Raw genomic sequence first — 23,372 nt, 5'->3', positions numbered from 1 at the left:
GTACTCCGGTGCTCACATGGGTGCTGGTCTTAGAACCTTCTACGTTTGCAAGGGGTTGCTCAAAGTCCTCTCCTAAGTGCCCTTAAGCTTTAAAATTCCAACCGCGACTTTCCCATAGGATTGTACGGAGCTCGTGGCTGTGATCTCCCACTGCACGCGTCCCCCGTGGGTCCCCTGTGTCACTACCTTGGGTGGTTCCTTGGGGTCCCAGCAACTCTTACGTGCTCTAGGCACTGTGTCTAATCAAGTCGGGGTTGTTATACCACTTTCTTAATATATGGTTTGTTCTCCCCTGGGGCCTACTGTGTATTGTGCTATTTACTATCATTCTAGTGCTTTAATATTGTGTATCTTGTTCTCTAATCTCATAAAGAGGTTAGTAATAAATACATATATTTTATATATATACCGTGTTTGGTTATCCTTTCATTTGGTCATTCAAGAGGTTATAATCTGGTAAACCAAGCTGCTTTACAGTCCTTCGAGGCATAGCCTGAAGGCTGCTCTCCATAGCTACCACTAGGATAGCTTTCAATAACGGTTGTCTTTAACCTAATCATCAATAAGAGTTGTTTGGACTGGTACAAGGTGCCCACTTTAATTAGTGGATAGCATATACCAGGCCAACTTCTCACCATGGTGTGCAGCGGTTGGGATTCAAGCTTGCTATTGCTTTACCAGATAATCTCATTGAGTGACTTACTGAAAACCAATATAGGTACTTAGGTACATATAATCAAGACTAGAATAAAGTAAGTTCTACTGAACTTAGAGTTGGGTAAGCCAAGGGTCTAGCACACCCTTTCTCCAACTCTAGAGAGTTTAGTAGTTCGCACTAGGTTAGGTAGGTGCAACACCACTCAACACCACACAACACTAGTATGTCTTCAAGAGCAGAAGCCAGTGGCTCATTGCTGAATAAGTATGACTATCTCTCATTTCAGGAATTGAGAAATATGTGTGTATTAAGAAAATTGAAGACAGGGAAAAACCGTAGAACACAGGGGCTTTGCTTTTAGATGACCTCAGAAAGACCCCAGCGTCTGATGAGGCAGGCAAGTTGGGTGCGGTAGCAGAAGAGGAAAGGCCAGAAAGTGAAAACATCCGGGACCTGGACTCTGATGCTGGCCAGGAGGATCAAGTTGATTTTAACCTGGACAATCAAACTCTTCCTGAAGGTGAGGGAGAAGACCTCAGTGGTCCTCTCTATACCCCACCTGGAAGGGTTGACAACTTACCAAGAAGATCAAGATCTCCTTCTGAGGAGTCTAATCATTCTGGTACTTTTGTATGGAGCTCTGTTTCTCATAGGACTTCTTCTCATAAAAGGGAGTCCTCTTATGAGAAGAAGTGCCAACTGCTTGAGTTTGAGAGAGCTAAGCTCAGGCTCAAGAGAGAGCAATTGGCCTTAGATAGGGAATCCCTGGAGCTTCAGAAAGCTTCTAAAAACATTGGGCTAGAGCCCCATGCTGGCAGCAACAATGTCCCTAGAGGTAGAGAATATACTCATGACCATAGGAACCTGAACAAGATTGGCCCTCCCTACCAGGGTGGGGATGACATCCACAAATGGATAACTGCACTGGAGAGGGCCTGTAAAGTACAGAGGGTCCCTCAAGAGCAGTGGGCAGCAATCTTGTGGCTCTCCTTTGCAGACAAAGGTAGAGACAAGCTCCTCGCTGTTAGAGAAGAGGATGCTGATAATTACAAAGTCTTGAAGAGTGCACTGATTGATGGGTTTGACTTAACCACTGAACAATACAGGTTAAAGTTCAGAGATACCCAAAAGACAGAGACTAAAGACTGGTTTCACTTTACAGATTGTGCTAGTAAGGCTCTGGAAGGTTGGATACGTGGCAGGAAGGTGCATGACTTTTTAGGATTGTACAATTTGATTATGAGGGAGCAGATCCTTAATAATTGGTAAAACCAGCTTTTACACCAGTACCTGGTGGACTCTGATCTGACCTCTCTCCAAGAATTGGGAAAGAAGGCAGAAAAATTGGTCGGATCCAGAGTGAAGCCAAAGAATCTGGGTAGTGACCAGAAGGGAGATTCTTCCAAGACCCAAGAGAAAGGTGGGGATAAATCCAAAGATAAGTCCACTACAGGGCCCCAAAAGTCCTCTTCTGGGGGTAGGGCCCAAACTCCTTTCCCTGAAAAGAAACCTTATTGTCATGTCTGTAAGAAATCTGGCCCCTGGAAAAATGATCCCATTTGCCCTGAGGTCAACAATAAGGAAAATGTTCCTCCAAGCTATACTACAACTCCTACTGGTTGTTAGATCTGGCACCTTGGCGTGAGTCTCCCTTCCACTTTTTGTCGCTGTGCCTCATGTATTTTTATGGTGTTGGCCGCTCAGAGCACTGTGCCACTGCCAACCAGTGCCACAGTGCAAGTGCTCCCTATGTAAAATGTATATGTTGGTTGGATTCCATGATTGGCTTATTTGGTTTACTATCAGACCCCAGTAAAGTGCACCAGGAGTGCCAGGGCGTGTAAATACAAATGCCGCTGGTGGGCTCGCAGCACTGGTTGTGCCACCCACAGAAGCGGCCTGGTAAAATGTGTCTAGGTCTGCCATTGCAGAACCTGCGTGCAGTCTGGTACTGACATGCTGACTGGCAAGTGCACCCACTTGCCAGTCCCTAAACCTCCCCTTAACTTCATGTTAGTCACCCCTATGGTAGGCCCAAGGGCAGGGTGCATTGTAGCATAAGGTAGGACAAGCCCTGATGTGTGTGGCATGTCCTAATAGTGAATTACAGCCATTTTCGTTTTTCACTATTGTAAGGCTACCCTGTTCTCATAGGCCAGAATGGGCTGTTAAGATTGTTACATCCTATGATCCTAATAGACCCAGGGAACATGGTAGAAAATCGAGTTTAGTATGCCTGAACTCAGAATAATAAGGTACATCTTTTCGTAAGGTTTATTTTAATATTCTGCGTTTGCAAATGCCACTTTTAGAAAGTTGGTGTTTGCTTGACTAACCATTTCAGCCCGCCTCTGCGTGATGTGTATCTGCTGTTTGGCTTGTGTGAGTGACAGGGCTGGGGAAACCCAGATGGGCAGGGCTAGGTAGCCCGGTGGTGAATAGGAAGATTGACAGATAGATGGGTGGGAGGAGTACACCTGGACTCTGAATAGGGCTGTGCTCTGCCACCACAATGCTGGCTCCGCTCCCTGTGGAGCGTCTGATGGCTCTGCCCTGCACCCTGAAAGAAGCTGTCTGCATCATGTCAACAAAGTGCTCAGAAACCGGACTGAACTAGACAAAGGCCCCCCTGGCCTGAAAGAACAAAAGAAATGCCGTATAAATGTAGGAGCCCGGCTCCTAAGAAACCAGATCCTGTCCTGCCAAGAAGAAACCTCTGTCCGACGAGAAGGAACTGGGAAAGCTGCATGGAGGAGTACTGTCCCTGACCTGGGGGATTGGCCTGCAGTGGTCGCCTTGCTGCTGATGAAGAGGAACAAAGACTAAAGAGACTTTTTATTTTGCTTGTGCCTGAAGATCTCCAAGGGCTTGTGAGTGAGCTTGCCCCCTGAACGAAGTCCCAGGACCAGTGGACTTCACTGCTGTGAGATCACCTTGGAAAATGGACCGTTTTCCTCGTAACTTCGCTTCGAACTGCTGTGTACGTCTAGCTGATCGCAGCATACTCCCCGTAAGCTGATATCCCGCTGTCCGGCACGAACAACGCATCTGGGCACAAAGGAAGGTACTGCCAGCCTGAGCAACGCAACTTACAGCCCCTAGCTCGCACCGTAACTGAAGGACATCGCCTGTACCTGCTTGCACCCCCCTGCGGATCGTACTCCAAGCGTACGCGCCTGCCCCCTGCTTTGGGAAAGGCTGCGGTGCGTCTGGGAGTCATACGCCTCCTGCACGGAGCGTACTGTTCACCTGTATCAGCAGCCCAAGTGAAGCCCAGCGATCCCGGTACGACGCGTACACAGCGTCTGGCAGTACGAACCGTACTCTCGCCCGTCCCCTGAGCCGCAACGCCCAAGGTCTCCCGTAGCGTAGTACGCGCCGCCCGGAGGACATCGCACCATACTGTGCGCCTGCTGCCAAGGAAGTGTCTGTGACGAACTCTGAAGCTTAAGGTACTGTGTGTCCGTCCCGCTCCCCAGCCTATCTTTATCCGCGTACGAAGCGTACGCCTGGGAGCGAAGTGTACGACCCATTCCCAACCCATTTTCAACCGCGTACGAAGCGTACGCCTGGGAACGAAGCGCACAGACATTGAAATCATCGTTGAACTCAAGAACTCTTTGCAACTAAGTATTGTGGGCCATTTTTAAACGCTAGTTTGGTCTTGTGCTAAGGCTGATAATTATATAAAGAATTATTTTTTATATATCCCGTGTGGAGTCCATTTGTGGAGGGTCACTGTATTACTGTGTGGGTATTCACAAATGCTTAACCTAAACGCCCAGAGATAACGCCTTGTCTGCTTGCGCCAAGCTACCTAGAGAGTGAGCAGGGGTTATTGTTGGAGTGTATCCCCCTTACCCTGACTAGAGGAACGGTTCCCTGCTTGACACAAGTCCCTACCTGTGTCAACCAGAGAACCCGGATTCTAACACTGGTACTACAAGTAGTAATCCCCCAGTTGGTAGTAGTGCACCCAAAAAGTTAGGTGGGTTCTCATGGGGAATTGCGGTGGACCATCATTTAGAAAGTTCCCCCTCACAGGCCTCCGCAGTCTGTGATGGTGGCATGGGATTTGCCACTTTTACTGTCAGCCCCAATTCTTTGGGCAAGTACAGACAGGAGCCACTAATCAATGGTCAGAAGGTGTTGGCATTCAGGGACACAGGGGCTAGTGTCACCATGGTGACAGGGAAGCTAGTCCCCCCTCAACAGCTCTTACCTGCGTTTAAGTACCAGGTGACCAAAATTGATGGTATCAGGACAGATCATCCCATGGCCACAGTCAATCTCAGCTGGGGAGGGGTCACTGGCCCAAGGAGAGTTGCAATGTCCCCAAACTTATCTGTAGATTGCCTGTCGGGCAATGATCTGGAAATTTCAGCCTGGGCTGAAGTTGAATACCAGGCCCATTTAAGAATGTTAAGCCTCCCTGAGAGAGTTGGTGGGGCTATTAGGGCCACAGCCCAGCCCCAGGGAACTTTTGGAGTGATTGAGCCTAAAAGAATGGCCCACTCTTCCTCCACAAGAGAGCACAAGGGTTGAAGAAGTCTTCCTTCCCCTAGACTATAGGTAAGTGCCAGCCTCCTCAGGACACTGATCCTACCCCTAGTGAAGGAACTGCCCCAGAGGAGGTCAGGCCTGTCCTGGCAACACCCCTGATGGCAGGGGACCCTTCCAAGGTGGTACCCAGTCTGGAGCAGGTAACCTCTCTTCCCTGCCTTGATCAGCCTAGGGCTGCAGAGGTCAGGAAGGTCAGTTGACCCCTAAAGGCCCAGTGCCCAGAGGAACTCCCCCATCAACAGATTAGGGGTACCCAGTCTAGTAGCCCTAGCCAGGTGAAAATTCCTCAACACACTGGGGGATCCCTCTGAACATTGAATAGGGACCACCCCCAGATGGACTCTGTTGGGCAAAGGCAAACCTGGTACCAAGTAGTTCCAAACCTACCATGTCCCTCCAGTGTTCCAACCAAAGGGGCCCAACCCCCAGCTGTAAGCAGCCAGAGGTTGACCCTTAGGGCCAGATACAACTCAGTCATGGAAAGAAAGGCCTCCATGGTGGGCAGAGATCTGAGGAAGCTGAGACCAACTTTATTAGGGCCTCAATTCTCTACTCAGACACCCCGCCAGCCTTTTACTTTGCCAAAACACACAACAGGAAGAAACCTCAACTTTTGGAGACCATACCATACCCTTAGGGGTAGGGATTTCTTAGTGGACCATAAGACAGGGGGTATCCATGCTAGTGCAGGATCTTCCTTATATGGCCACTTAGTCAATAAAGGCTCAACTGGCCAAGGTTAGCCTTATCTCCTTTCATTTGGGCGGGGAGGGTTATGTAGGAACGTGGAATCTGACTGCATGATTACCCCCACTTTTTTCATGGTGTTTTGCTGGTTTTCGACTTAGTTTGACTGGGATCCTGCTAATCAGGGCCCCACTCTTTCTGCTTTCTCCCTAAATTGGTTGTTCGTGTACTTTAGGTACACTCTAGATTGGATTCTGGGGTAACCTTATAAGTCCCTAGTATATGGTATACTATGTACCCAGGGCAAAGGTACCCCAGAGGCCTCTCAGGGGCTGCAGCATGTATTATGCCACCCCTGGGAGACCATTCAAAATTACACAACAGGTCTGCTACAGCAGCCTGTGTAAGGTGGTGTATGCACCCCTTACTTAGATAAAGGTTCACGATATCAATCCATATCCCTGCACATAGAAACCTATCAGACACCCCTATGGCAGGCCTTATCAATCCTGAAGGCAGGGTGCTGGGTTTTATGTGAGAGGGTGCCCATGCATGAGCAGAGCCCCTCTGCAGCCTTTGGAATCTCTATTCTGGGATTGTTTGTGATGCAGCCAACCATATACTCTTAAGTGCATTATAAACTCGCGGTAAATGCTAACTTTAAAACGGCTGCATGGAAACATGTCGTGTTTGGTGTCAAACACCTTGGAATCATACCTCCACACCAGTAACTGGAGTGGGAGGTATGATTCCACCCTATTAGAGGGAGAAATATGACAGCACCGGTACACCCGGTACCAGCTTTGCAAACCCTGGCATCACAAAATGCATGCTGCCAGCTACAGACACGAGTCTGCCCTCGTCCTGCTGGACGAAACTCCGACAGGGGACGGCTGGACAATAGGTTTCCTGTCACAGGGAGGTGTGACCACCTCCCAGACAGGCTTTAGTGTTATGGAACTGGGTGGGTGCAATCTGAGAGTGCTTTGATGTCTGCACTGGGGCACATTTGGTGCCCCTGTGCATAGTCCAGCTCAAACCGGTTGAAGGGGCTGTCAGCCTCTGCTCTGCCGCAAAACTGGACAAAGGACATGGGTGTAGCCACCCCTCTGTCCTGACTCTCCCATAGGTGGATCCCCAGAGTCTGTCCCATCTGTTCCTTGGGTATAAAGTAGGAACCCCTGGCTACAGGACTTTAGATTTACCTGGATGAAATTCTGCTACAAGAAACCAAGTACTTCAACTATCTACACTACATTGGATGACCGAAGAATATCCCTTGGAGTAAAGGAGTTACTTCCCTGCAAGGCAGGCACCAAAGATGCATCTGACCGGTTTGCATCTATGCAGCTCCTGAAGGACTCTGAATATTTTGAAACACAGGAGGTGGGTTCCTAAGCTTCACTGAGGCCGACCAGTGCTCTTAGTAAACCTGAGACCCGCAACCCTCGTGAGGACCGTGCAACCCGAACCCCTTGGCACCGTGCACATTTGCAGCAGCATATGCTTTTTGGCGATCCCTGAGGCTGTGCTCTGGGTTACTTGTAGTCCAGACCCCGAGCAGTGATTCCACTGAAGATTACTGGCCAACACTACACGAGTGTTTCGTGGGCTGGTATTTTGGGATTCCTCCCGAGGTCCCTTGGCGATCCCTGGTCCGTCGACCTGTGGTTCCTTGAAAAGGGTACTGTGACTTTCAGTGGGCTTTCCTGGTTGCTACAGACGTGCCCTGACTCTCCATCGCTTGGGGAGTCCACAGGACCTTGCTGGTCCACACTGAAGCATCTTTTCTCTGACCGCGTGGGTTGCAGTTGCCAAGGCTTGTTGGTCTCCAATCCGGACACTGACCCCCCAGCACTCGACATCCTTAGTGGGACAGCTCGCCTGCGGACTTTGGTCATTGTCGACGTCTCCTGGTCCCCGTGGCTGCAGAGTCAAGCTTCACCTCTTCGCACCTGAAACACCAGACATTGGTGGCCATTCGTCTATCATGCCCCTTGTCACTGGCAAGTGACCCAGACTCTGTCCCCTCTGCTTTCAGGTTCTTCTCAGCTCTGACCCAGGCTTGGATCACACTGGACACTTTTCCTCTTCAAGGCAGCAGCACTTTGCAGCATCACGCCATTGAAAACGACGAAGATTCCTGACACCATTTGACAACTATTCACCCGGCTTCCCTGGGTTAGGTAACGCAAGTACTCCGGTGCTCACATGGGTGCTGGCCTTAGAGCCTTCTAATATTGAAAGGGTTTGCTCAAAGTTCTCTCCTAAGTGTCCTTAAGCTTTAAAATTCCAACCGCGACTTTCCCAAAGGATTGTAAGGAGCTCGTGACTGTGTTCTCACACTGCACGTGTCCCCTGTGGGTCCCCTGTGTCACTACCTTGGTTTGTTCCTTGGGGTGCCAGCGATTCTACGTGCTCTAGGCACTGTGTCTAGTCAAGTCAAGGTTGTTATACCACTTTCTTAATATATGGTTTGGTCTCCCCCTGGAGCCCACTGTGTATTGTGCTATTTACTGTCGTTCTAGTGCTTTAATATTGTGTATCTTGTTCTCTAATCTCATAAAGAGGTTAGTAGAGAGTGTTTAGTAATAAATGCATATATTTTATATATATACCTTGTGTGGTTCTCCTTTCATTTGGTCATTCAAGAGGTTATAATCTGGTAAACCAAGCTGCTTTACATTCCTTCGAGACTTAGCCTGAAGGCTGCTTTCCATAGCTACCACTAGGATAGCTTTCAATAAAGGTTGTCTTTAACCTAATCATCAATAAGGGTTGTTTGGACTGGTACAAGGTGCCCACTTTAATTAGTGGACAGCATATACCAGGCCAACTTCTCACAGCGGGGATGAGAGTTTTGCTTCACCTCGCCTCCCTCATCTGAGGGGTGGAGTTGGCAGAGGTGGGCACACCTCTCTTCCTCACTTGATTTTTCCACTGGTTCTCCCATCCAAAGTGTGGGTCAGAACCAGTTGTTGAAAGCAGCAAGTGGCCTGGGGAAGCTCACAAAGGCGGCAAGCCTTTGAAGCTTCCCCTTCGTAAACCCTGCCCATCCTGTGGGAGGAGGCTTGGCACCTCGTCCCAGGATGTGCATTGTTTCAGGCGCCAGAGAGCAGCAGGCTCTCGACCCAGGGGTCCAGAAACATGTCTGGTGGTGGCAGCTGAAAGCAGACACTCAGCCTGGACTCTTGTGGTGGGTTAGTTTTCAGGGGGCATCTCTAAGATGCCCTCTGTCTGCATTTTTTATTAAATCCCACACTGGCATCAGTGTGGGTTTAATGTGTTAAGAAGTTTGATACCAAACTTCTCAGTTTTTAGTGTATCCATTATGGTGCTTTGGAGTTCATAATGACAAACTCCCAGCATCATATACTCTTACTGGCAACACAGCACTTACAATGTCTAAGAATGGACTTAGACACTGTAGGGGTACAGGGTTCATGCACCTGTACCCTCACCACTGGTATAGTGCTCCCGCCTAGAGGGGTGACTGATCTATACCAGGGCAATAGGTTGTAGTCATGGCACACAGAAATGTGTGCCATGTCGACTCTTCACTTTACTCTGCACCAAAATACGCAGCCTGCAAAGGCAGTGTGTGAGTGTAAGGGTACAGGACCTCTAAGGTTGGCATAATAAGTGCTGCAGCCCTTAGAGGCCTTCTCTGGTCACAGTGCCCTGGGTACCTGTGGTACCATTTACCAGGGGCTGATCTGTGACCAGAGATGCCAATTGGGTTTAGGCTTCAATGCAGTTTTAGGGAAAGAACATAGGCCCTGGGTGCCTGATTAGCAGGAGCCCAGGGCACACTCAGTCAAATCAGCAATTCAGCAAAAAGTGGGGGCAACCATGCAAAAAGAGGGCACTTTCTCACACTACCTTTTACTTACACCGCACCCTGCCCATAGGGCTAGCTAGGGCCTACCTTAGGGGTGACTTATATGTAGTAAAAGGACGGTCACAGACGTGGCAACCACTTTATGTGCCATGTCAGAGCAGCAGTAAACTGCTCGCGCAGGCCCTCCAGTGCCAGAGGCCTGAGACAGGTTTGTAGTCTACATTGGTGGGTGGTGCAAGCAGCGCTGCAAGCCCACCAGTAGCATTTAATTTACTGGCCCTGTTTATATGAGATACCACTGTACACGGGTCTGATAGGTAAATTAAATATGCCAAACAGGTGTAGACCAATCTCACCAAGTTTACCTTAGAGAGCACATGCACTTTAGCACTGAACAGCAGTGATAAAGGGCCCAGAGTCCTAAAACCATCAACAACAGGAGGAAGGCAAAATGTTCTGGAATGACCCTGCAAAAAGGGCCAAGTCTAACATGACAACTATTGTGTTGTGACCCAAACCCCAAGTTGTCACCATGAGCCAGTCTAGAGTATATAACCACAGTTAGCCCTGTAGAATCCAATAAACTGTGGGACAGTGAGAAGAAATTACTGTACCAAACAATGATACTTCTAGTCTTCAAAACCGGCCACAGGAAACGGAGACGTGGTAATCAGTGAATTATTGCATCAGAGAACAAGCATTGTCAAAGCCAACAGGTCTGGCCTTGGCCAGCCTGCAAGTTGTTTTTGCTTGATTTTCTATGAAAAACGCATTAAAAGTGCACGAGAAATAAAAGGTAAAAATGCATATGTTTGTAAGGAAATTGAAGGTCTGCACTATTTGTAAGTGAATATGTTCTTTGATAATAATGTCTGCATGTTGAATGGAATTAAGATTTATTTACATATAGATATCAATCCAAATTACTGGTGCTGCCAAACCCTTGATGTATGCAGTCAGTAATAAAGAAACAAAACACAAGGGGCAGAAACCCTTTTACTGCCAAAGAGCAGTATCAGATGGAATACAGGCAGGTCCAAGGCTAGGTAAGGTAAGTGCCATCTTAACGCATGGGCACGCTGGGCAGTTGCCTGTGGGCCCCAGGCGCTTAGGGGCCCAATAGAGACCTGAATTTAACACTAATTTTCTGGTTGTGTACGCGGGGCCCAATGCACTGCTTTGCCCAAGGGGCTATAATTCTGTTAAGATGGCCGTGGGTAAGGGTAGGGGAAATTGCAGAATAAGCATCCCTGGTGACCAACGTGCGCAAGGATGATCTGTAAATCTATGCAAAATGCAAAGTAGCCACTGCTCCTACTCCTGAAATGATTCAATGCCTTACAGAAGTAGCAAGTTGTTCTCTGACACTTTTGGGATGCTTAGTAATTTATATATTCCCATATTATGATCCAGTACTTGTTTCATTTTTTCTACAAGTACCAGAATGCAAACCATTGTAAGCTACAGGGCAGAAGTTGATGAACATCGCATACTTGCCATAGAACATCTGAAGGTGTCTGCTATACCATGACATTCCCATCCCATCACCAGATATCCCTGGTGTTCAAGACAAAAGTAAACCACTCCCCATCCTGACGTTCACATGTCCTCCAACCCTTGCACTCTCCTCAGTAGGATTGTTCTTCTGGACTACGACCAAGCATTGGGGTCAGATTTCTACACCATCCACTTTGTACCACAATAGCTGCTATGCAGAGCCAATGTCATCCATGAAAGCAGCGATCGCCTGCAATCATCTCTACATCTGCAGTGTGGCACACCTGCCCTTCTCTCAGTGACCCTGTCCCCTCTGCACATGGAGTGTTACTTCCGGGGAAGTTGAAGAACTATTTCGTTATTTGTAGTGTGCTGCAAACGACACCAGCCCAGCATGGGACCGACTCTAGACTGTTAGGGAACTTGTTCCAAAGAATGACTGTATAACTGGTATCAGTCTGGGTTGGGGCAATGGCCAGTCTGCACTGGAACAACTGGAAAGCCATCTATAAGTCACAGAATTACAGCTTTGCTATTGCATAATTTGAGCCATTGGTTTCCGAGGCTCTCACCAGCACTTAATTGTCAACACCTGCGCTTCTGACAGTCTGTCACAAGGTGGCGCTGTCTGGATAATTTAGAGAAGACCACAACAACAGTTAATTATGAATACAATGTACATTAAAACTAACTATTACCTGCTGCCCAGACCATTCTAATAGCTATGGGGTTGGAATAGTGTGAATTGCCACACTTGTAGGTGTGTGAATGTTAGTAGTTGTGTTGTTCCTATCATTGGCAGCAGGGCCAGGGCAATGTGTGGTGCAAGCTGCAGTGGACTCTTGACGAGAGCCCAGGCACTTCTATTTTTCCACATTAAGCACTGACTGCTTCGCCCTAAAACAAGTCAGTTCTGGCCGAGCCGGTCAGTTACGCAAGACACAGACTCTTGGCACCTAAAGGAAATGGTTTCTCACCGATTCCAGATATTTTATCAATGTTACCCTTATGAGTCCCTTTATTTGCATGTTTCCATTTGATTAATTTGATTATAAACAAGCATTTGCAATGCAACGGTCTCGCCTTTAGGATCTTAAAAGTATTTAGCCATGCAGCACATTATCCTGGGTGTTATATTAACTCTTCTCATTTAGCCTTACACAACTGCTATAACCGGATGAAAAGTGCATTTGTTCTTAGTGGGGCACCATGGAAAGGGGTTAAGGTAACTGTTAGTCCCAAACAATAAAGTTTTACAAAAAACAATATGCATTGACAAAGCTAATGCATTGACAAAGTCAAAAGGCTGGCAGCATAAGTCGGACCAGCCAGATTTGCAAATGCTTGTGTTGCTTTGTCAGGGACGTGGAGCAGCAGAGGAATGTGGAGGTAAAGAACAGTGTGGTATGAAACTGAAACTGATCATGAGCAATAGCTAGACTGAAACAGAAGCGTGTTCTGTACTCAAGAAAAACACGAGCCGGACTTGAAATATGATCTGCGAAACAAATAGGATCTGCGAAACTTGTTATGGTTTGAGATCAGGCTAACCTTCGTTGGAATGTCAAGGTTGAACAAGCACTGACAACGACATTAGGTCTGGCTTTAACACCTCCAGAGTTTTCTGTTTGTATAGATTTAAGTCATCTATATGCATGAGCGGCTTGAACTCCAAGCCATACGATAAATTGTGCAGTTTAAATAATGTTGTAACCTGTAAACGCTCTTACATTTTGCACAGTGGGGTCATGAAACCCATTCTACAAACTTCAGAATTAAAACTTGCACTGGTAGCTCTGTACAGTACAGCACCCCAAGCATTCTGAAATCTAAGCACCTTTTATGAGTGACGCGGTAATTGCGAGCTTATACCGTTAAATATCGCACGTGGAGGTCTTTGCTGAGTGTGTTATTAAGTCACAGAATAAGTGCTAACTCAAATATGCGCGTACATCTTCTGCCGTCAATTCTGTGTTTGGTGACACCACAGAGGAATAATGTGCGATGAACACAGCATGCATGCTGTTCCAAGTTACACCAATGCATCAGTGCGGTAACAAAATCTTAGCCTCCACCCCTCCCCCCCCATGGAGCGTAGGGGGGCCCTCTACAATCATCTGGCCTTGCGCTGTTTTCAAACACCTTGCCCTTGCAAGGAAGCCAACGTGTTCTATAGGCAGGGAGACATCACCGCATATGAAAAAACATTTCAGTTGTTGTTGATTCACAAAATTGGGGTTCCAATAGTAAAAATGATTGGTGATATGGATAGATCCCTAGGCACAGACATAGCATCATGAGCATTTCAAAGATAACAGTGAGCAAAAATGCTACCGATGTGCTATTGAAAAGTCAATTTGCAACGCACCAATGGATGTTGGTACTAGCATTTAATCTTTTATACTTCTCAATTCCATCATATTCCTAGTTTATGTTTCAATCAATCAATCAACTTTACTCTGAGGCATAATATGCGGGGCAAGATTGCGTCCAAGTGAATCCACCGCTCTAACCTCACCTGCAGCCAGTCCTCGAGTTACCAAACAAGTGAGGATTTTCGAAACAGGTGTTTTGGGTCACGGCTGCCTCAGTAGACCGGCGGCACTGGCTGACTGTTCGGGGGTAGACTCTTTTGTCTCCAGTCTCTAAGCAGGGGTGTCCTTTGACTGCAATGGCAGGGCGCGGTGGCAAAGGTGCTAAACAATGGGCTGCCCTCCCGGCTCCTTCATTATCGACGATAACTGGCCAGCCTCCCCCACGGCTTGAGACAGTGACAGGGAGTCGGACCAGCGGCACGGCGCGCTAAACATAAACAAAGCACATCGTGATTTACACAAGTCCTATTGCATTGAAGACACAAACAGCACCGGCTCTATTGTCTGGCTGCTTAGAAAGTGAAAGCGTGCACGGTGCGCTAAACATAAACAAAGCAGGTCGTGATTTCCACAAGTCCTATTGCATTGAAGACACAAAAATAAATGAACGGGAGTGGGAGGGCGCAGGGTGAGAACTCACAGACTGAGGGAGGGGGCGGGGAGGGGGCTGTGGGGGAGACAGGGAAGAAAATAGTGTTAGGAGTAAAGGGGCCATGAAAGGATGCAAATGCTGACTGAGGAAGGACTAACAAGCACCAAACCAATCAGAAGGCAGCATTTAAGACAAAAGCCAATGGGCAGAGAGTGGGCAGAGCTTCCACGTAGCTTCCACACTGCAGTGTATACTGCATGCCTCGCAAAGTGATGGCAGCGCATTCGTGCTCCATCGCTAGGTGAGACATAAAAGAAAATAGTGTTTGGAGTAAAGGGACCAGTAGCCGTGGAAGTATACAAATGATGACTGAGGAGGGACTAACAAGCCTCAAACTATTCGGAAGGCAGCATTTAAGACAAAAGCCAAGGGGCGTGGGCGGAGCTTCCACGAAGCTTCCACACGACAGTGTATACTGCATACTGTATACTGCATGCCTCACAATGCGATGACAGTACATTCGTGCTGCATCGCTAGGCGAGACTTAAAAAGTATTCAATAATGTTCCCCACCCCCAGACAAAAATTGCCCAACTTCCTTTTTCATACATAGCACATTTAATAAATAAAAGTATTAATTTACTATCACATGGCCTCATAAAGAGACACCTTCAGCCAGTACTTTTTTTTTCTCCAACAATTGGAAAATGGATTTTGAGACTTGTACTTTGTGGGCCCGATTCACAGAACTAACTTAAGACAAAATCCTAAACTTACTACCATTTTGGTATTCACAGAATGCACTTACTGCTTTTGGTATTCACAGAATGCACTTACTACTTTTGGTATTCACAGAATGGATTTACGACTACTAACTTTACGTCCGCACTCGGGCCGGAAATTCCTGCCCAGAGGCGGAGATTCCGGCCCGGAGGTGGAGCTTCCGGTCCGGAGGCGGGGCTCCTGGGCCGGAGGATAGGACTTACGTTTGCGCAGTACTACAGTGACAACTGGTTGCACTACAAACTCTACATTTAGATAATCACATGTTTGGAGATTTCTCCTGATTATTTTTTCTCCTGAAAGTGTTATTTTTGAACTGTGTTTTTTTCGGCTCTTCTAAAATTTTGGTGACACCCCTAAGTATCAGTCATGTCTCACCTCAGTGATCCAACAGTTATTGTGACAGAAAGTGCATTTAATGTAAAGAAGTTGCGTAGATATCCTGTGAAGGACCTAAAGTGGTTCTGTCAGGATCTAGGGTGTCAAGTGAGTAGGTCTGCCAGGAAGGTGGAACTGCAGAAGGCCGTGTAGGCCTGTTGGACATCCCAAAACCAGGTGAGGGAGGAGTCTGGGAGGGAGGACCCCGAGATCAGTGAGGTCTCACAGAGGGAGGGTCCCTGACTAGCACCCCTAGAGGGCAGTGGCCCTGGAGAGTTTGAGCAGGAGGGAGAAAATGAGAGGGCAGGGACGCAGAATTCCGCACTAGAAGAAGAGTGTAGAGTAGAAACAATTCTGCAAAATCCTCTGGCGGGCCGAATCTTTTGCCCACTATCTGTTGGGGACGAGGGGAGGTAGAACTCTCACTGTGGACTTCAGGCACAGGAAGAAGAGCTGGCATGGCATGGAGGAAAGGGGGAGCTCTAACTTGTGATCAGGGGACATTTCACATTCAAGTTTTTTAAAAACTTCACCGATCTGGAAAGAATATACATACCTTTGAAAATGACATTGATAAAACATTACATTAAATCAGAAATAATAGCAAAGATTGGCCTACACCGAAGTGGGCTACTTTTAGGTGGATTTTCACATATGCAAGAGCTAAATGCTGTCACTCAAAGATGAGAGAGCGAACTTCTAAAGTGGGCTGACCCACTGCTCCATTCTGTATAGAGAGGAAGCAAAATGTGAATGACAGTTGAACAGACCTATGAATGATGAGGCTGACCTAAAGATACTGAATATATATATTTTTTTTTACAAAGTTTTATATAGCGCAAACTTAACCTGAAACGGGTTTCAGAGCGCTTTACATAGCACCAGTTGCATTACATTCATTTTTGTTAGGCACGGGGAGATTAAGTGATTTGCCCAGAATCACAGGATGTTCAGCGTCATTGCCGAGACTCGAACCCAGTTCCCCAGGTTATATATATATTTTTTTTTTATAGGTGTGCTTTTTATGAACTTTTGGAAAGCATGAGGCCTGCACTGTATCTAGGCCCTACCAGAAAAGGCACAAAAAAACAACACACACAGGTGTACTTTGGATGAGGAGAACGCCATCAGGTCCACCACTGGACAAGTAACGCAACAATCATAACTCTACTGTAATTTCACTCTCTAGTTTCAATATTTCTACTTTATATTGATGCCTCATAGAGATGGTCAATTAAAATGACAACTTACATGTGCAAAGTCCAAGGAACAGTCTGTTAAATGTTCTCACGTACGAACACCTATATTTGTGAATTTCTGCGAGTAGTTGGTTGTGCTTTTGAAAATATTTATTGTTTACTACAAGCAGGGCATGAGTCGGGGGTACACGCGGATACACGCCGTCCACCCTGCCGAGATGTTGGGCCCCACAGAAATATGTTGAACTTGTCTCAGTGTCATTTTCAGACACTGTAACACATTCAGCAGCTCCTGCACGCTGACTGCTTTCCATTTCCAGCAGCAACAAGCAGGAAGTGTGGGTGAGGAGCAAGGGGGTCACTGGGTTTACCTCCAGCTGTGCTAAAGATAAAGGCAGAAGTTAAGGGGCCATCAGGCCTTCTTTTGATCGAGTAGAGTATTGGGCTGGAGGCGGCATGGAACTTCACACTTACATGCAAATTCAACGGAGAGGAAACAAAGGCACACTGCTTGCTATCTCTTCGCAGGCACTTAAGAGATGCATGCTTTTTACTTTGTTCAGTCCCTGTATGTAAGTGTATGCACTGTAAGAATGTCAGATGGGTTTATCTGACCCAGTATTTACACAAGCAACAATTTAAACAGCACTATTTCATTTATTTTATTGCGCTACTGCTGGAGCGGGTAATACACAATGCTGTATACCCCCCCATTCTGCATGTTTATATTAATCCGAATAATCAATTAATTGTAATATTATTAATCTGTTTGAAGTGATAACTCACCAATCATATTAACAAAAGAATTACCTGTGGGAATTGCACCTTGCATGGCTATATTAATTGTGAACTAACTTGAGTACGCATATTAATAGTAGAAAACTAGAATATTGCATGTTATATGTTGCTTTGGTGATGTATTTGTGATTTGTGCTTTATTCAGTGAGTATAAACCGCTCTGAGTGTTGCTTCTGCTAGATAAATACACACACATATGGGTATTAGCAAGAAGATAACATTGTATTAGCCATTTCTATGTTTTAATTAAGTTTTTGTGTTTCTTTTGCTTAAGTTGACCATTTCGGCCTAAACAAGATGGCTGAATGAGACGTTAAACATGACTGCCCTGACAACACGAGGCTCTGGGTGAAGTGCACAGGCGTCACCGCCAGCAGCAGTGGCCTGGACCTGACCCCGGGAGAACATGTACCCTTCAAGGACGCTCCGGGAACCGATCCAAGACCAAAGACAAAGCTCAAGAGAACTGTACCCCTCGACCCCAAGTGGACCAATCAGGACTTTCTAAACCCTGATCTTGATACTTTTTGACATTATTTTCATTATAAGAGTAGGTAGGGAATTGGACAAATGGCTAACGCTGTTCTTTGACGAACTCGATTTCCTGACGTTATGCTGACGGAGAGGACGGTGACACTGCTGGACAGCTGTCATCCTGAATCATTGAGAGACTGAATTGCAGCCTAATTTTGCTGAATAAAATTCTTCTTGACTGACTGACTTAGAGGACGACTTTAGCCAGAATAGGTAAATATGATGCTCTGAAATGCTGAAGATGATTTCTAACGTTTCTTGCAATATTTCTTAGATAAAGAATATTTGATTAATTGACAAATGTGTTGTGTCGATTATTTAAGAAGATAATTTAATGAGATTTAAAGACTAGATAAATGACTGTGAATCTAAACCTTCAAACAACTAAATGATCCATCTCCTTATGAGAGGGATATCTTAGGTCAATGTGTTTAGAGTAAGGTAAAAGTGATCCTCTCATGTCAGCGTTTGGAAGCATATTTCCCTCAGAAAACAGATCAACGGAGTGTAAGTATTGGTGTTATGGGCCCCACCAATGAATGTATTTGAGTGAATTTGATGCTGAGGTAGTTGGTCTGTGCCGAAGGGGGAATTTGATGTTTCGCGCTGCAACAGTTTTTCTGGTAGCAAGACGATGGTTTCTATGGTTTTGGTTTAGTGATTATTGCTTGTTATTGATTATTGGTTATTGATATTGGTTCATGTACTAACACTCTATGTTGAGTCGTGTTGAGTTTTATGTTGTTTGCAGGGCTTCTGGGATGTAGGAAGTCGGAAGTTTGTAACGGTTCCGTAGTAGAGCAGAGGTAAGCGCTGTTCTCGGGAAACACGGAATTGTTGTTATCCTGTAGGTACACAGGAGAAACGTGTGACGATTGAAGTTGCACGACACATTGTCTGTGTTCGATTCGGTGACATCGCCGTGTGTTGCCATTAGAGACATTTTCGGTGTGGAAGAAGTGTGTATGATAGCGAAGGTTACCTGTGAAATTCTGGTCTTAGGTACCAGGGATCCAACTGGCATTCCGATAACGCTTATCACTGGAAAGGTAATAGGTACTCTCTGAGCTTGTTAGAAGGACAAAGGAGAGGTAAGCGCTGCTTTGTTAACGTATGTCATAATTCTGTAGTAGGACAGACTGTTCGCTGTTCTCAGGAAAGACAGGATTCTGTGTGAATGTACTACATTTTCTTGTGTGAAAGTGCATGAATGAAAAGGCATTCGGGTTAATCGTGAAACTATAGTTTTATTTCTCAGGAGCATTGGGTCTCCAACTATGTGTCTTAATTCTGGAGAAATTGTTAGCTAATGCTTGTTAGAAGGGTGAAGTAGAGGGATGTGCTACTTTATCAACGGAAGTAACGATTCCGTAGTAGGGCAGAGGTAAGCGCTGCTCTCGGGAAAGATGGAATTCTCGTGAGAAAGTTCTATTGCTATTGTTTGGTTAGCGAAGCGGACAATGGAGACGTTTTTATGTTGTTACTAACAGAATTGTAGAAATTGAAACAAAAACTTACTGAGCAGATTTGTAAAGGAGGGGTAGACAGGAGCAGGAGCTGCCGCAATGGCTACTGATGTCAGAACGACCGCGCTGGGATTGGACAGTCAGTCGGAAACGTAAAACGCTCCGGATTGGTGCGTTAGTGTGCGCCGTGCTAGAAGTGGAGAAATACAGGGTGATGTAAACGCTCCCTATTGGTGCGTTAGTGTGAGTCGTGCTGGGATTTGAGAATTGTGACAGTGACGTAGACGCTCCGAATTGGTGCGTTAGTGTGAGTCGCGCTGCAATTGGACAGAATAGCGGTACAGTCGTAAGGAGAAACTAGTGAGACACAAAAGAAAGGAAAATGTATTACGATCCACCAGAAAAGGAGAAAAGTCATGGTTTGGTCAAATTAAGAAGTGGTTTAAGAAGGACAAACCGATCATAACTAGGGAAGGACAGTTACTTCCTCCACCTAAAACCCTGCATCCTTTATGGTTGCGAAATATGGATATCACACCTGCATTTGGTTAGATAATTCGGTTAAATACACTGAAAAGGACGGAGTATTGGCTTTTCCAGAGCATGGTTCATTTAATTTGGCTGTTTTGAGAAATTTGAGAGAGAAAATGATTAATTTAGAACCGAGACCTAGACCGACTCAATTTGAGGCTTTGACGTAGTGGGAAGACGAAATGAATGACCGAGAAAGACAGAGAAACTGTAGAGGATATAGGTACCTGTTTGGCAGATCATACGTTCATGAGACGCATGATGATCGAATGAGAAGGTGGCAGAATGCGAGTATGACTGAGGGTTTGTTTCCCGTAAGAACTGCAGGAGAGAATGAAGGACGAAAGTGTGTAGAAAAAGGGCATAATGTGAAATCGAGAGGGTATGAGTGAATGAATCAGAGGATGATGTACTTGATGATATGTTCTATAAGAATCCACCACCATACCAACCAGAACAAGAAATATTAACTCCAAGTGCCCCAATGAAAGAAACAGTACGAATCATAAAATCGGAACCAGAATTCCAAGATTTGGGAAGAAACAATTTCATTAGAGAGGTAGAAAAGAAGTCTGGAGGAAAATTGGATGGAGAAAATTCAGCAGAATTAGCAAAAACAACCCTAGAATTAACCGAGAAAATAAGAAAAGTGACTAAGAATTTAGAAGCGGTAACTGTACCAGTAACGATAGGTCCAGTAATGCCTATTTTTGACAAGCAGAATGATAGCGAACATTGTTTGACAGTCCCTTATAAAAGTAATAAACCGGTTGAACAACCAAGAATGAGTCAGAGTGATAATCTATGGAGACAGACTTTGAGTATGATTGAACCAAATTTCTTAAATAACCCATTTGTAGGTCAAAACTGTGCAGAAAAACGTATGACAATGATAGAGACAATGTCAGAAACTCAAAAAGATTTTGGACAAGGAAATGTAGAGAAGCCTGTAGGACCGTCTACAGAGGAGTTGAGTGGATGGTTGAGAAGCTTGCAAAAGAAAGACAAGAAATCACAGTCAATAGATGTAACTAAATTACGAATGGTACTGGAAGAATTAATAGTAGGAACTATCCCGACAGAGAAGTTAAAAACCTACCAAGATGAGGAGTTGTTATTTCTGTGCAAAAGCATAACATGGAGAGCGAAGAGTCTTCATGAAAGATTAGAAGAAGTGGCAAATGAGATGGGTATTGATATTGAAAAGGTAAAAGCCTTACAGAAACCCTATTGAGTAGATTTCACCGAAAAAGATATAGAAAACATGAATACCACAGGACGAACAGGTCAGATTAAGGAAATAATTATCTTGTTGAGAAAATGGGGAGATGTGGACAAATGGAAGAGCAGATGGTATCGTAAGCGAGACGAAGTTTCAGACAAAACGTTTTCAGCCTATCCTATGAGAGAAAAAGAGAAGGTTGTGACAGAATACCCTATGAGAGAGATTCCGGGAGTAGGATATGTGCATGTCCCATGGACTAGACAGGATATTTTGTCATTTACGAATGACTTCCCTCGACTGCGTGAAAAACGCGTTGAGTGGTATAGACAGGTGGACAGATTTGTGAAGCGATCCAAAGTATTGTGGATTGATTTGAATAGCTTGTTTGACATAATCGTGCCAGCAGATCTATGGACAGAATGTAAAATAGTAATAGATTGGACGACACAGGAATACCCAAGGGATCCTAAGACTGGAGCTCCAGACCCTGAGGTAATGAAGAAATATGAACAGGTTATGGCATTTTTAAAGAACAAAGTACCCCCTAAAGAGACAGATTGGGTAAAAATTGACCGAACACATCAGGAAAGCAAAGAATCAGTACATGCCTATTATGAGAGGTTAATTTTAGCCTTTAAACAATTCAGTGGAGATGAAAATTTGACTGACAAGGATTTGAGTCATTTTGTATACAGATTTGTTTATGGTCTTCGTCCAGAAATTAGTGAAATGATAAAACAGCATATGGTAGATTGGCAAAACAAGAAAATAGACGAAGTATTGAGACATGCTAAATATTTCTGTGATGAAATCGAAGCAAAACAGCGAAAACTAAAAGAGAAGGCAATGTGGGCACAGGTAAAAGTAGCAGAGAGACAGGAAGCACAATTAGTAGAACAAGCTGGGTTAAAACAAAGATTTAATCCTGGGAAAAATAAAGGGAATATTGAGGAAGCTAAAAAGAAATTTCCGTGTCATAATTGAGGTAGGATAGGGCATTGGAAATTCGAGTGTAAGAATCCACCAAGTACTAATGATGAAAATTCCTCCTTGAATCCACAGGTGCAGAATGAGGAGAGTGGTCAACAGCAACGACAACAGCAGGGTGTAACACAACAGAATCAGGTGCCAAAACCACCTTTTCCACAGAACAAAAATTGCCAGAAGTATAGTAAGGAAAATGGATTCTACAACGAAGAACAGGGAAATAAGCCGCAACGCGCTAGCGCTGCTTCGCAGTATTGGCTGCAACGCGATGAAAGCGATTCAGAAGAGGGTTATTGACGGTGCCGAAGGGAGGAAGAAGAGTGCGTACTTGGCGCAACTCTAGAAGTAGACCAGACAGGCCCATTTGTAGATGGAAAAGTTAATAATGAAAATATTACTTTCCTAGTTGATACTGGCGCTACACGATCAACTTTTAGATCAGCTGATGTTAAGAATCTTCCTCTCTCGGATGAAACGATCCAAGTAGTTGGTGTGTCCAACAGACAGATTAAAACTTACCTTACAGAACCGGTGAAAATTAGTATAGGGAAATTTTCGGAAATGCACAGATTTGTAGTGTGTGACACCAGTCCTGTGAACTTGTTAGGTAGAGATTTATTGTGCAGGGTGAATTGCACTATATTTTGTACTTCAGATGGAATAGCCTTTGAAACACCAGATGAAGATGTGCTGTATAAAATGACAATGGCAAACAGAGAGAAAGAGGTTACAGGAACCTATGCTGTATTCAACCCTGACGAACTACCAAAAGAATTGAAACAATCAGTAAAAGCAGAAGTTTGGGACTTCACAGGAGACGATGTAGGACTGATGAGAAATGTAGATCCAGTAAAAATAACTGTAAAAGAAGGAGTTTGTTACCCAAATGTCCCACAATATAAATTGACCCCTGAAATAATTGAAGGAGTTACTCCTGTAATTGAGAAAATGATAAAACAAGGAATTTTGAGAGAAATAATGAGTAGCCCATGTAATTCACCAATAATGGGACTGAAAAGGCCTAGTGGGAAGTTCAGAATAGTGCAAGATCTGAGAAAGATAAACAAAATTGTTGTACCATGTTGTCCCATTGTACCGAATCCATCTGTGATTTTATATCAAATCCCTCATGACGCAGAATGGTACACAGTGATTGATTGTGCCATGCTTTCTTTTCCATCCCATTACACCATGACAGCCAGCAATTTTTTGCATTTCGTTTCGGTGAGCGTATTTTGGCGTGGTGCCGAATTCCACAG

The sequence above is a fragment of the Triturus cristatus genome, chromosome 7 (genome assembly GCF_964204655.1).
Source record: "Triturus cristatus chromosome 7, aTriCri1.1, whole genome shotgun sequence".
NCBI classification, from domain to species: domain Eukaryota; kingdom Metazoa; phylum Chordata; class Amphibia; order Caudata; family Salamandridae; genus Triturus; species Triturus cristatus.
This window is presented reverse-complemented; position numbering follows the sequence as displayed.